Raw genomic sequence first — 13,581 nt, forward strand, 5'->3', positions numbered from 1 at the left:
ATTTTGCTTCCTGTAGCACACCTCAGAAATGGATCGAGTTGGCATGACTAACACCAGTGTCCTTGCAAGACAAAGGCAAGAATGCGCACTGACTGTAATAAAAGCTGACGCCAAAAGGCACTAAGAACTAGCATCGTGGTCTCCCAACAATAGCCCTGAGTGAACGTAATTAAAAACTAAACAAATCATAAAGAATACATTTAATTTTACTGTTAAAAATATAAAGAACAGAGGTAAACTAAAGTACTAAAATCACACCCCGTGTGGCACTAAAATAAAGTATTTAAATAGAACTACAAAGTTATGCAAAATATTATTCTGGTATAGGTTTTATTCCAGAAGGACAGGCGTTAGAAACTTAGATTTTTCCTTTTAATGTGTCCTTTAAAAATATTAACAAAATCATTATTTACAACACCCTGAGGTATCTGTTTCTGTAGTTCAAACCAGACTTTAATAATTATTTAATCTAAAACCCAACATTCTATCCAGTCTGATCCTTTCTCTAAAATAAAATTTATTCACTTTTTTGGTACTTTAGAAGCAATGAAATTTGACTCACATTCAAGTGAATGACCCATACAATTCTATTTTCCCATTCTCAATTTTCCTCTAATGTTAAAGATTATTTCTCCCAAGTAAATTTTCATTTAATGTAAGTCTAAAAAAATTAGAAGGTAAAACTTCTACACCAAAGTTAAATATAAATTTTTTTTTACAGTTTAATATGCTGCTTTATTATTTCATCTTTGTCAGTGTATATTATCTGTTATTGAGAAATCAACAGGGAAAGCTACAATATAGCTTTTATAAGTTCTTATAACATAAACACAACATTGTTTAATGTGAAATCCCTTCATATTTCAGATCATTTTACTCCTGTAAGGGCTTATGATTTTCAACGGGCATTTCCACAGTGGGTTCAGCACTTTAAAATAAAGCAATGGCAGAGGCGTTTATCACTCAGTTGTCTTTTGAAATCTGAGAGACCTGGGGGCACAGGGCAGAGGGAAGCTGGCCTCACCGGGGTTGGAATGGTTAGACTGCAAGAGGAGACGTTTGGTGACTTCCTGATACTTGATAAGGGGGCTATTTCTAATCCATCCAAGAAGAGAATTTCCTGTCTACCTCTACATTATTGGGTGAAAAAGACTAAGAAGTCTGACTCTTCTCTTTCTCACAGTGACTTCAGGAGACCCCATGCACGATTCCCAATTCTTCCTAAGCCCACTAGAGCTCTCTACTTTCAGATCCATCAGACTTCCAATCTTAAGGGAGCTGATCAGATGACTAATAAAAAACTTAATAAAGAATTTAAGTTGATTAAAACTTAACTTCAAAGGACAAAAATATGAATGTCCATTTTAAAATTATGATTTTTAAAAGAAAAATTGCATTATTTTTACTAAAGGAACCACTCACTTTTTTTTGCCTACTCTGCCCTGTCCTCTCTTTTACTTTTGGAAGTTACATAAAGATTAGCACCACAGTGCAGACAGATAGGGACCTGATCTGAAAGTCATGATAGAAAATCTTTGGTGAATGGCTGCGTCTATTCTACAAGAGCCATAAAAGGGGGATGCCCAAACTAAACGCAAAGAAAGAATCCTCCCTTACAAGAAGTTTATCACTCACAGTTGTCATTTATTCAACAAACAGTTAACAGGAACGATATTAAATATTAAAGTTTCGCCGAAACTGGTTTGGCTCAGTGGTAGAGTGTCGGTCTGCAGATTGAAAGGTCCCAGGTTCGATTCCGGTCAAGGGCATGTACATTGGTTGCGGGCACATCCCCGGTAGGGAGTGTGCAAGAGGCAGCTGGTTGATGTTTCTCTCTCATCGATGTTTCTAGCTCTCTATCCCTCTCTCCTCCTCTCTGTAAAAAGTCAATAAAATATATTTTAAAAAATAAATTAATAAAAAGTAAAGTTTCTATTTCCTTGATAATCTCAATGGGAAATAGATAAACAAAAACAAGTTAATACAACGACAAGATGAGATACTTAAATTTTAAAAGTTAATGTTTGGATTGATTTCTAAAAAGCAATTTAAAATGTATATAACTTTATTCTTATATAGAAAAGTTATTTCTATACAGTGATTCATAAAACCATGTGAATCCAATCTCTCCCTCATACTGAAAATCAAGAAACTCACTGCTTAATAAGATCTCTTAATAAGCACGTGCACACCTAAGCTTACGTAAGATCTGAGAGATGCTGCTTATGTCCAAAAGCAAAAGCACCCTTGCAGTCTTGAAAGAGGATCAGGCCAAGGACAGGAAGTCCTGGGGTTTAGTAGAAAACCTTAGGCTTTGGCATCAGACAGATTAATGTTAAATCCTGGACCTGTCACTTCTTAGCTGGGTGATTTGGGGAAAGTCATTTTTCAGATTCTGCAGCTTGAAAATAGGAACAATATATCACTCTACCCCTATGGTTGTGAGGACTGCATAAGAATGTTTAAGTAAAAGCTAAGTATATAGTATGTTCAATGAATGGTGATCCCCTTTCTTCTCTTCTGTAGGCTCAGGCCGCTGCAGAGTGTGACAGATGAGTTAGCAAACAATAAGGTAAAAAAAAAAAAAAAGATGCTTAGTAAATATGCATTGAAGGAATCCAATAAATAACTGGTAACACTGTTGTATAGGAACATCTCTGCACTGATTGATTTTAGTCAAAAAAGGCAAGAGCTCTTTGGGAATTTTTCTTCTGGGTGTTCCTGAATAAGCCTGTATAGTACTTGGTTAAACAGAGTGGACTACAACACAGTGCAAAGGGGAGGAGGAGAGAAGCAAGGAGAACCTGGCCAGTGTGCTTGGGAGTTAGGTCTCTGAATTTAAAGGAGAAAGGTCAGTAAATATAATCATATTGAAAGTGGGACATGTTAAATGGTCTAGTGACAATGCTGAACTCTAGATTACAGAGCACTGATTTGTAAAAACTGTTAAAGCTAAACCACTTTCCACTTTTATAGGAAAATTTTCTTTTCATTTTTCTTATATTTATTATCTGCCTCTGCCCTTGCTTTTAAATAGCTGTTTATTCTTCGGTGAACATGTTTGAAACTGTACAGGCCAACTCTCACCCAGATAAAATGCAACAAGATAACCATCCCAAATGTTAAACACACACACACACACACAAAGAGAGAGAGAGAGAGAGAGAGAGGGAGAGAGGGAGAGAGGGAGAGAGAGAGATAGAGAGAGAGAGAGAGAGAGAGAGAGAGAGTGTGTGTGTGTGTGTGTGTGTGTGTGTGTGTGTTTTGGGATAATCTGCTTTGAACTGCTACTTTTGCACATAATTGCCACTTCTAGAAAGAATGTTTTTTCTCTAGGGTTCTGGGTCTTGGTTTTCATGTTTTAAAGAACTGTTTAATGCTGTGCCCAGTTGCATTCAGATGAATTTCAAAATATATAATTCTAACATCCAGCTTTAAAAAGTGAACAAAACCCTTAATACCATTCTTTCTATTTTTTAGCAAGTAAATCTTAATCGTAAAAAAAATCCCTGGGAAAATTTTCATCAGAGATACCTTTTATACTACCAACAATAAAAAATACATTTTCAAAATTTTTTCTAGAGGTACAAAGTGATGAAAAAATATATATATAAAGAATAGCCTTTGGGGTTATACTTTACTTTTTCTAAAACCATGAATTAGTGCTGATTTGGCCCAAAATATTTGGAAGTATCTCTTCAAAGGAAAGCTCCAAGCTAACAGATGTTTTCTATTAACAAACAGAAAACAAAACATTATACAACACACTTGTCTAAGTTAACAATAAAATGTTAGAACTATTTCCAGAAACCAACCTACAAGCAATTCTATTTATAATATATATATTTGTGTATTGTTTATCAAAGTCAAAGAAACTAATCTAATAGTGAAATACAAATATCTCATAAATTCATCTCATCATAAACATACCCTCAGAAGAAAGTTAAAACTGAGACAAGATGGGAATGGAGGAATTAACTAGGGAAATTATATGCATATATGCATAGCCCTTGGACGCAGACATTAGTATAGTGAGGGTTTGGGAGGGGAGGTTTCAGGGTGGAGGGGGTCAATAGGGAGAAAAAAACAAAGGGGACATCTGTAATATTTTCAACAATAAAGACTAACTTTTAAAAAACTGAAACAAGAATATGATGAGGCATTCACTTCAACACTAAGAAAGGCCAAGAAAGAGAGAACATAGCAATATACAATTTTAAAATATTTTGTATATCTAAATCTGTTATTAGGATGCTGTTGTCTATATTGCTATTTACTTTTGGATGGTAAAGTGGGCAAAAGTATTAAATATGTGAACTCATGACAACAGTCCCTTGGTGGGATAAATCATCTCAGGAAAAAAACAAACCCACGTGCCCACCTAAACCTCCAAAATGGTGCCAGGAGGCTCTGGCACTGATACAGAAGGATTGGCTGAAGTCTGTTTAAGAAGCAGTTAGATATTTCCCCATCCTCCCCAATCCTGTGCCCGTGCCACCCCGTCCCCACTCTGGTGGAAAACTTAGTTCTGTTTTCTACGTAGACTAAAACAAGAAGAGCTGAATAGAGGAACATGGGAAAATGTTGAAGGCAGACATATAATCCTGAAAACTCAGTGAAAGTCTTAAATGCTGAAGTCTGAGACCTCAGTCTTTCTCTCCCCTCAGGTTCTCAGAAGGCCTGTGTTTTCCTGATAAGAGAATGAAAGGCTTGAGAATAGAGACATCACATTATACTTGGCAGGCTTCTCTCAAGCTCTCAGAACTGCTGGTCAGCTTTTTAGTGCCAAATGAATTTAAATATAAGCCATTAACCAAGGACCACTTGACATCTAAGAAAAATCTCCCTCATAAAGGACAAAGAAAAAGAAAGCAAGCTAAAGGAAACAAACCATGCAAGGAGATGAAAAACACTTAATTATCAGCATTCTCACCAGAACAGAGGTAAAATATTTCCCATACCTATTCTTAAGGATTTAGCAAGAAACATTAGGATGCTATAAAAAAAAGACATACATATAGAATACATAGAAAAATAATTAGAAAAAAGAAAATGTGTCAGAATGAAAATCTTAAAACAATAATAAAAATAAAGTTGAGAAAATACTGAAGAAGAGAAGAAAGACAAAAAGATGAAAAAGAAGGGAGAAACAAAATAAGATAATCAGCCGAAACCTGTTTGGCTCAGTGGATAGAGCCTTGGCCTGTGGACTGAAAGGTCCCAGGTTCAATTCCGGTCAAGGGCATGTACCTTGGTTGCGGGTACATCCCCAGTAGGGGGTGTGCAAGAGGCAGCTGATCGATGATTCTCTCTCATGGATGTTTCTAGCTCTCTATCTCTCTCTCTCTCCCTCTCTGTAAAAAAAAAAAGAAAAAAAAATCAATCCAGGTAGTCCAACATTTAAATAATAAAAATTATGGAAAGAGAAAATAGAAGAATAAGAAATCAAAGAGATAATTAAAGAAATTACTAAAGAACACTAGCATATATAGGAAACAAAAATGTGCCCACACCAAGAGGGTAAATATGAAAAGGTGCACAATCAGTAGTCCATAAATGCAAGTTAATTCCTTAGAATGGCAACACTGAACAAGTCTGACAACACCAAGCAGTAGCCAGAGAATCTCTAATGTAATCAACACCTGGTGCACTGCTTCACAGCAAGGTTTTAGATTATCTAGTAAAGCTGAATAAATGCATACCCTGTGACCCAGCAATCCTGGGTAATGTCCCAGACAGTATGAGTGATTATGTGCACTAGGGGTCAGACACACACACACACACACACACACACACACACACACACAGAGCAAGCAGCAATGTTCAAAACCTAGAAATCACATAAATTCCCAGTTAAAAAAAAAGTGGTATACATTCTGTGCTGGTTAATTTTATATGTGAACTTGGAGGGTGTTTCAGACAAGATTAACATTTAAATCAGTTAACTCTGGATCAAGCTGATGCTCTGCTCTCCCTAATTGGGTGGACCTCATCCAGTCCACTGAAGGGCTAAATAAAACAAAAAGACTGACCTCACTTAACAAGAGGGAATTATCTAGGACTTTGGACTTTATATGCACCACTGGCTCTTCTGGGTCTTGAGTCTACCAACTCACCCTACAGCTTTGGACTTGCCAGACTCCACAATCATGTGACCCAGTTCCTTGTAATAAATCTCTTTTGAGATGTTTATAAACATATTATATATATAATATATAAATATATTTAAAAATTATATATATTATATATATTTTTATAAATAAATAAATAAATAAATATATATATATATATATATATATATATATATATATATATATATAGTGTGTGTGTGTGTGTGTGTGTGTGTGTGTGTATAACCTCCCGTGGTCTCTTCCTCCAGCCAGCCAGGCCGAGGAACCCCACCCATTCACAAAATTCAAGCACTGGGGAGGGGGGGGGGGCAGAGGGGGCATCCCTCAGCCTATCCTGCACCCTCTCCAATCTGGTACTGTTCAGAGGATGTCCGACTTGCCTGCCTACCTGCTTGATCGCCGCCTAACTGCTCCCCTGCCAGTCTAATGGCCCCCACTTCCATCCTCTGCAGGCCTGGTTGCCCCCAACTGCCTTCTCCTGTAGGCCTGGTAACCCCTAACTGCCCTCCCTTGCCAGCCTGGTTGCCCCTAACTACCCTCCCCTGCAGGCCTAGGTCCCTCCCAACTGCCTTTCCCTGAAGGCCTACCGTAGTCCCTCCCAACTGTCCTCCCCTGCAGGCCTGGGTCCCCTCTACCCCCAACTATCCTCCCCTGCAAGCCTGGTCCCTCTCAACTGCTCTCCCCTGCTGGCTATCTTGTGGCGGCCATCTTGTGTCCACATGGGCTGGCCATCTTGTGTGTTGGAGTGATGGTCAATTTGCATATTACTCTTTTACTAAATAGGATTTACCTTTCTGAATCTATGCAAACTGCACCCATTCTGCTTATATACACTGGAGTTTATTCCAAGAGAGAGCCTATGACATCCTTTTCCCTCTTGAAAATTGTTAATGGTTCACTACTGCCTATAAGAACAAGTCCAAACACTCTAGCAAGCACTGAGCCCTTAGAATGAGTTATTAGTTTCACTGTTAAAAGCACTAGAGACTGGCACAGTGCTGGGCACATATTAGGCCCTAAGTAAATGGCTGTTGAATATATTAGTAAATACTTCATTAATACTTTCCTCTAAATTGTCCACCTAAATGTAACAATAAAAAGTACTCTAAAAAAAACTACATGTGAGTAACAGAATTCTTCCAAAATTGAGTAGATCAATTTTACTGGGTGTAATTTTTTAAAAAGCAATAATTATGATACAATATTTGTCACATACAGAGCTTTAATGCTCTTCCTGTGATGAACTGTATAGCATGAAACTGCTTTCTATTAGTATAATTACGATTGGCAGTAAATGAAAAACAACTTTCTAATATAGTGAATCAATTATAGTAACTTCTGCTATCCTCTGTTTTCATTAAGTCAGAGAAACAATATTAAGTATTATGCCCAGTCAATAAGTAAATATATGTTTAGTTATAAAAAGTTGTAAACATATTACAATCGTCGCAAAACCAGGTTAGGTCCAGAGACGGTCAATTTATTTGTATAATTAACAGATGTGGCTTATTTAAGAGCTGGTGATCAGCCCCACTAAAAGCTTATAAATGTTATTTTCATGAGTTTACTATTTAAAGATAAAAAGCCACTAAAGTCTACAAAATCATGGAGCTATATATGTGAGTCCTTGCAGAGTTCTACACATGTACACAAATGGTGTGTACTACAAAAACAAATACATACCTTCATATACTTATTTTCCAGGTTGCTATTTAATTCCTTTAAACAGCAAAATGCTTTTATTTAATCATTTCTATATAAACTACACAATTCTCAGAATCGTATACAAACCACAATTACAACCTGAAGACTCAGGTTCATTATCATGAATATACTACTACTAAAATTTTAGTGTCTGAATACAGAGCTATCCCAGAGGTTGCTACAGGCTTTGAGTTGTCTCTCCCTGACCTACACTGCCCCCAATAATTGAACTGATAGTACTTGAATCTAACTATATTACTAAAATCAACTAATTTGCTACTTTCAAAGTCAAGATTCAGAACATTTCCAACACCCCCGCCCCCAAAGTCACCTCATGTCCTTTTATACCCTATTCTTCTGCCCCTTGTCCTATCCAAACACTTTCTATAATTTTCTACTATTTTATGTAAATGGAATTCCACAGCATATATTCCTGTGTGTTTATTTGTCTTGGTTTCTAATATAAAGACTTACTTTAAACTAAAAGATACTGTTCTCATCAGATTTTAAATACAACCAGATCAGGATTTCAAGCTGTGAAAAGCAATAAACTAATTTTTTTTCAGAGAGAGAAGGGAAAGGAGGAAGGAATGGAGGGAAGGAGAGAGAGAGAGACTAAGAGAGAAACATCAATTTGTTGTTCCATTTACTTATGTATCATTGGTTGATTCTTCTTTTGTACCTTGACTAGGAATTGAACCCACAACCTTGGTGTATTGGGGCGACACTCTAAATAACTAGGCTATCCGGCCAGGGCCTATTTCTGGGTTTATTTTTATGTAGCTTCTTGTCTCTAAGGAAGATATTAGACATCATATATAATCAACCTGTTAGCTGGAAAAAAGGATGATCAGAAAAGCCAGAGTTGTCATTTGTTGGCTAATAAGTAAAAAGCTTACAATATATCTGTGTGTTCATCTTAATAATTCTATTTAATATTTATTTTTAAATATATTTTATTGATTTTTTACAGAGAGGAAGGGAGAGGGACAGAAAACCAGAAACATTGATGAGAGAGAAACATCAACCAGCTGCCTCCTGCACACCCCCCACTGGGGATGTGCCTGCAACCAAGGTACATGCCCTTGACCAGAATTGAACCCGGGACCCCTCAGTCCACAGGTCGATGCTCTATCCACTAAGCCAAATAAATTAAAAGACTCTATTTAATATTTTTGAGTCATTCAGAAAGTGCTGGAAATAGATATATCCAGGACTATCTGTCTGATTGCAAAGCCATGTTCTGAACTACAACCATATGTACTTATTTATATTTAGAACCACAGGGCCAAGAAAGTCATTAAAAGCCCAATAATTGGGTTATATATCTTTTAGAGCAACACAACAAAGGAATCATAAATATTTGTCCACTTAAGAGATCCTTAGATAAGAGCAATAAATTGTACGGGGAAATTGGCTTTTTTTAGTTCCTTATTTATGGAAAGGACTATATCATAGGGAAGGATTCTAAATCTGACAATGCAATTTTATTAAGTAAGCCCAATATACTGTATGTCAAGCACTGGATGAGGTTCAAGGAAACCAAGATACGACTTAATTTCTACCCTGGAATACCTCAATTAATTTATGTAAATAAATTAATGTAAATAGAGTATCACTGATACCTTGTTCCTAGGTATCATCAGGGAATATGTGGCGATCTTTTCAGAAAAGAAATGAGTAACCATATGATCAGTACCAGGCAGAAATATATTCAGTAGAGAGAAAACCAAGTATAAGCTTGAGGAGGAAGTACCATCCCTGAAAATAAAAATGCCTTAACTTGTGGACAGATTTCTTAGCAAGCTTTAAAATCTGGCAGAAAACATCTATTCCAACCCTTAGGAAAAAATTCTGGAAGACCTAGCAAGAGGAGTTAATCTGTAGCTTGCAGAATGACCACCACTGAAAGCAGAAGCAGAGCCAAAAGCTAACACAATTGTCTGAAAGGAGCAGATGGGCATCAGGAGGAGGGAGGAAAACTCCCTCAGAACAATGAAAGAGCCATAGGGCAGCTATTTTAACTTGAGGACAACATGAGATATTCATAAAAGACCTGTCCCCCAGGGTACACCGGACAATTTAAGGATGGGTGGGAGGGAGGACAGACCAGTCAGTATATTTGATAAGGGTCATGTGAATAAAAAATACTATATAAGGGCAAGATGGAGGGATAGGAAGTCCCAGTTCCGTTCCCCTTAAAGACACTGAATTAGCAATAATATATGGACCAACGTTCTTATATGCAATCTTCAGAAACCATTTAAGAAATTGTAGTACCCCAGGAAAGCACAAAGCCAAAGAACAAGCCCTTCCTCAAGTCAGCAAAGCTCAGCTTGGTTTGTGGCTTCTCTCTGGGTGTTGGCGGGAGGGACAGGGAGAACAATGGAACGTGTGTCTAAAATTCTGGCTTTTCGGAGGGCTGCCCAGAGAACTGGTTACCATCTTGCCTAATTTAGAGTTCTAATGGAACTGGCAGTCTGAGTGCTGGGGTGTGCTGAAAGCAAGGGAAAGCAGGGGTAGCTTGCAGCAACAGCCTGTGGTACCCTAGAAAAACGCTGGCTTGATTTGGTGCAATAGGATGTATTAATCAGGAGAAGGTGCACAACTTGTACTTCTCCCTCAGGAGGGAGGGAGAAGAGTGGGACATGTGCCCAGCTTTGCAGAAAGCTGCCCAGGGGGACTGGTATCTGTCTTGCTTGACCTGGGGAGTTTACAGGGAGCTGGCATACTTAGGATGCTTGGGGGCTACTGAGAACAAGGGGAGAGAAAAAGAACCTGCAGTACCACAGACACCAGATAGTATAAGAGATTAGGACAAACTGGCAACCTCTCTAATGGGTAAATCACATACACACAAGCCCAGAAAAATCACGTAACAGCCTCCAAAATGTTTACCTGGGCCCTAAAATCTTTACTTGCGCTGATTAGTGAAGATTTTCCTCTGTATGAAGTAAGCCTACAAAAACTTGGAGAAGTGGCTGTTTTTAAAAATGCATAAAACTCAGCAATAAAATAAAATAAAATAAAATAAAATAAAATCACAAAGAACCAGGGAAACATGGCCCAATCCATGGAATAAAAATAAATCTCCAGAAACTAACCCCAGAGGGACAGATCTATTAATGACTTGACAAAGAATTCAAAATAATTTCTTAAAGGATTTTAATTATCTGAAACAGCACACAGACAACTAAATGAAATCAGGAAAATGATGCATGAACAAAACAAAAGGATCAACAATGATATAGAAATGATAGAAAAGAACAAAACAAAATTTGAAGCTCATTAAAACAGCAATTAAAAATATTCAACATCAGACCTGACCAAGCAAAAGATTCAACAAAATTGAAAAAAAAAAAAAAAGGCATTTCAAAGTATTGAGACAGAGTCACAAAAAGAAGAATGAAGGAGGGAAAGTGAGACCCCTAAGGCACTTATGGTAGCAGATAAGAGGAAGAGACAGAGTGCTTATCTGAAGAAACAATGGCTAAAAACATCCCAAATCAGAGGAAAAAAACTGACACCCAAAAGCTCAAAGAACTTCAACCAGGGTGAACTGAGAAGGTCCATACCAAGACATATAATCAAACTGTCAAAAGTCAAAGAAAGAATCTTGAAAGCAGCATGGGAAAAATGACTTATGTACAAGGGAACTCCCATGACTACCCTTTCCTTAGCAAATCCAAATACCATACATCTCTTTGGATAAGACAACAGAAGTCATTCATAACATGTGCAACTTGAAAAGGACCTCTCTATCCGTGGCAGGTTTCAGAAATTTGAAAAATTCTACTATGATTATCCATATACTAGGGGCCTCGTGCACAAATTCGTGCACCTTAAAAAGGAACTGTGGGCCACAAGGCTGTGGTGGGCACAGGGTGGGTCTTGGCCCATCCTCTGCACCCCCACCCGGCCCCTCCCGCCACAGCCCCCAGTCCCATGTTTGCCGGCTGCTCAGCTCCTGCTGCTGCCTCTCCCTCGCTGAAGATGCCAGCCCCGCTCACACCTGCTGACAGCAAGGAGTGATTGGGGCCGGTGCCGTCAGTAGGTGTGAGCAGCGGCTACTGCCCCAATCACCCCTCAGGAGCAAGGGGAGGTGGAGAAGTCCTCAGGGGTGATCGGGGCTGGAAGCCGCTGCTCGCACCCACTAACAGTGCCAAGCAATTGGGACCAATGCCGCGTGCCAGCAGCGGGTGCGAGCGGGGCCAAGGCCGGCAGCAGGTGTGAGCACCAGGCAGGACTGTGGTGCACGGAAGCAAATAATTTTCAGTAACCACTAGAGGCTTGCCCTGATGATAGTGACCGGCGCCCTGCCTTGGTCTGATGCCCCACACTCAACTGCTCCCCCATCCCACTGCAGCCAACTTCTGCCATATTCTGTGCATGACCCCTGGTGGTCAGTGCATGTCATAGCAACTGGTTGTTTGGTTATTCTGCAGTTTGGTCTATTTGCATATTAGCCTTTTATTATATAGGATATATATGAAACTTTCCATTTTCCTCTCAGCTCAACTAATAGAAATTATTTTTATTGACTGAGGAGAACTGAAGATTACTAATATTTTTAGTTCCAAGACAGACATGAATGTAACTGAATCCCAATAGAGACAGTGTCTGGTGAAAGGAAAATAAAAGGCTTTACCAATGCAGTGGAAACACCATCTATACTGGACTCTAAATCACATTTATGAGTGCTTACATGACATTTATAAAGACTTCAATTATTTTTGGCTTCAACTTTTACTCATATCAGTTGAAAAATGAAAAGTCACAAAGGCCAAACCTAAAATTAATAAGAAAATAAAAAACACATACTCTTGATAAAGAGCCTGGTTTCTATTCTGTAAACAGAATTGGATACTGCTGCATAACTTATTATCCTCTCTATGTATTCAATATGACAAAGGTTAAGTTTGTAAAAGAGAAAACCACAAATCTCTTTTCTTCACGTCTTCAAAATTCATCACATTTATTGTTAAAAGTCAGACTCAATTAGTTAAACTTTAATTAAATATCAACCATATAAATGGCTATTGATATTAATGCTTAAAATAGTATAAATTATACTTTTATATGTTATATTGATATTCAAATCATACACACACACACACACACAATATATATATCCTATCTAATAAAGAGGGAATATGCAAATTGACCATATTGTACCCTCAGCCCCTGCCAGAATCCCCCAGTCCTTTCAGCCCCACCTGGGTGAGGGGAGGCAGTGGTGGCAGCCACTCCTTGTGCCAGCCACTGGAGTCCCACAGTCCTTTCAGCCCAGCTGGGGGCAGGGGTGGGGGGACAGGTGCATGGTGGGACCGGACCTGCCCTCAGCCTCCAAGCTGCCCAGGGCCAGCCTAAGGTGCAGGCAAGCCTCAGATGGCGGCTGCCCAGCCACCCAGGGCTGCCAGAGGCTCAGGTAACTAGGGACGGCCAAGGTTTGCACTGCCAGCAGTGCAGCTGCAGAGGCGTGATGGGGGCATCACTTTCCCCTGATCACCAGGTTGCCTCCTGCCCCTGAGGGCTCCCGGACTGTAAGAGGGAGCAGGCTGGGCTGAGGGCCCTCCTGATGCATAACTGAACTTTGAAGTACTTTAATTTTCCTCCCAATAGAGCTAACATATCTTAGAAATGTCTGAGGTATGTTACATATATGTGTATATGCTTTAGTAAAATAGCTTATAAATAAATCTGAAAAATAGGGGAGGGAGGAGGAAAGCAAAAAAAAAAAAAAAAA

The 13,581-nt window shown here is 38.7% G+C and overlaps 1 protein-coding gene across 2 annotated transcripts in view; it reads right to left on the reverse strand.

Moving 5' to 3' along the window:
• CHN1 (chimerin 1) overlaps window positions 1-13,581 on the reverse strand; it is a 146,161-nt gene that overhangs the window by 75,897 nt on the left and 56,683 nt on the right. The gene's annotated exons all lie outside the window — the stretch shown is intronic.

This window comes from Pipistrellus hanaki, assembly GCF_964339955.1.
Source record: "Pipistrellus hanaki genome assembly, chromosome: 8".
NCBI lineage: Eukaryota > Metazoa > Chordata > Mammalia > Chiroptera > Vespertilionidae > Pipistrellus > Pipistrellus hanaki.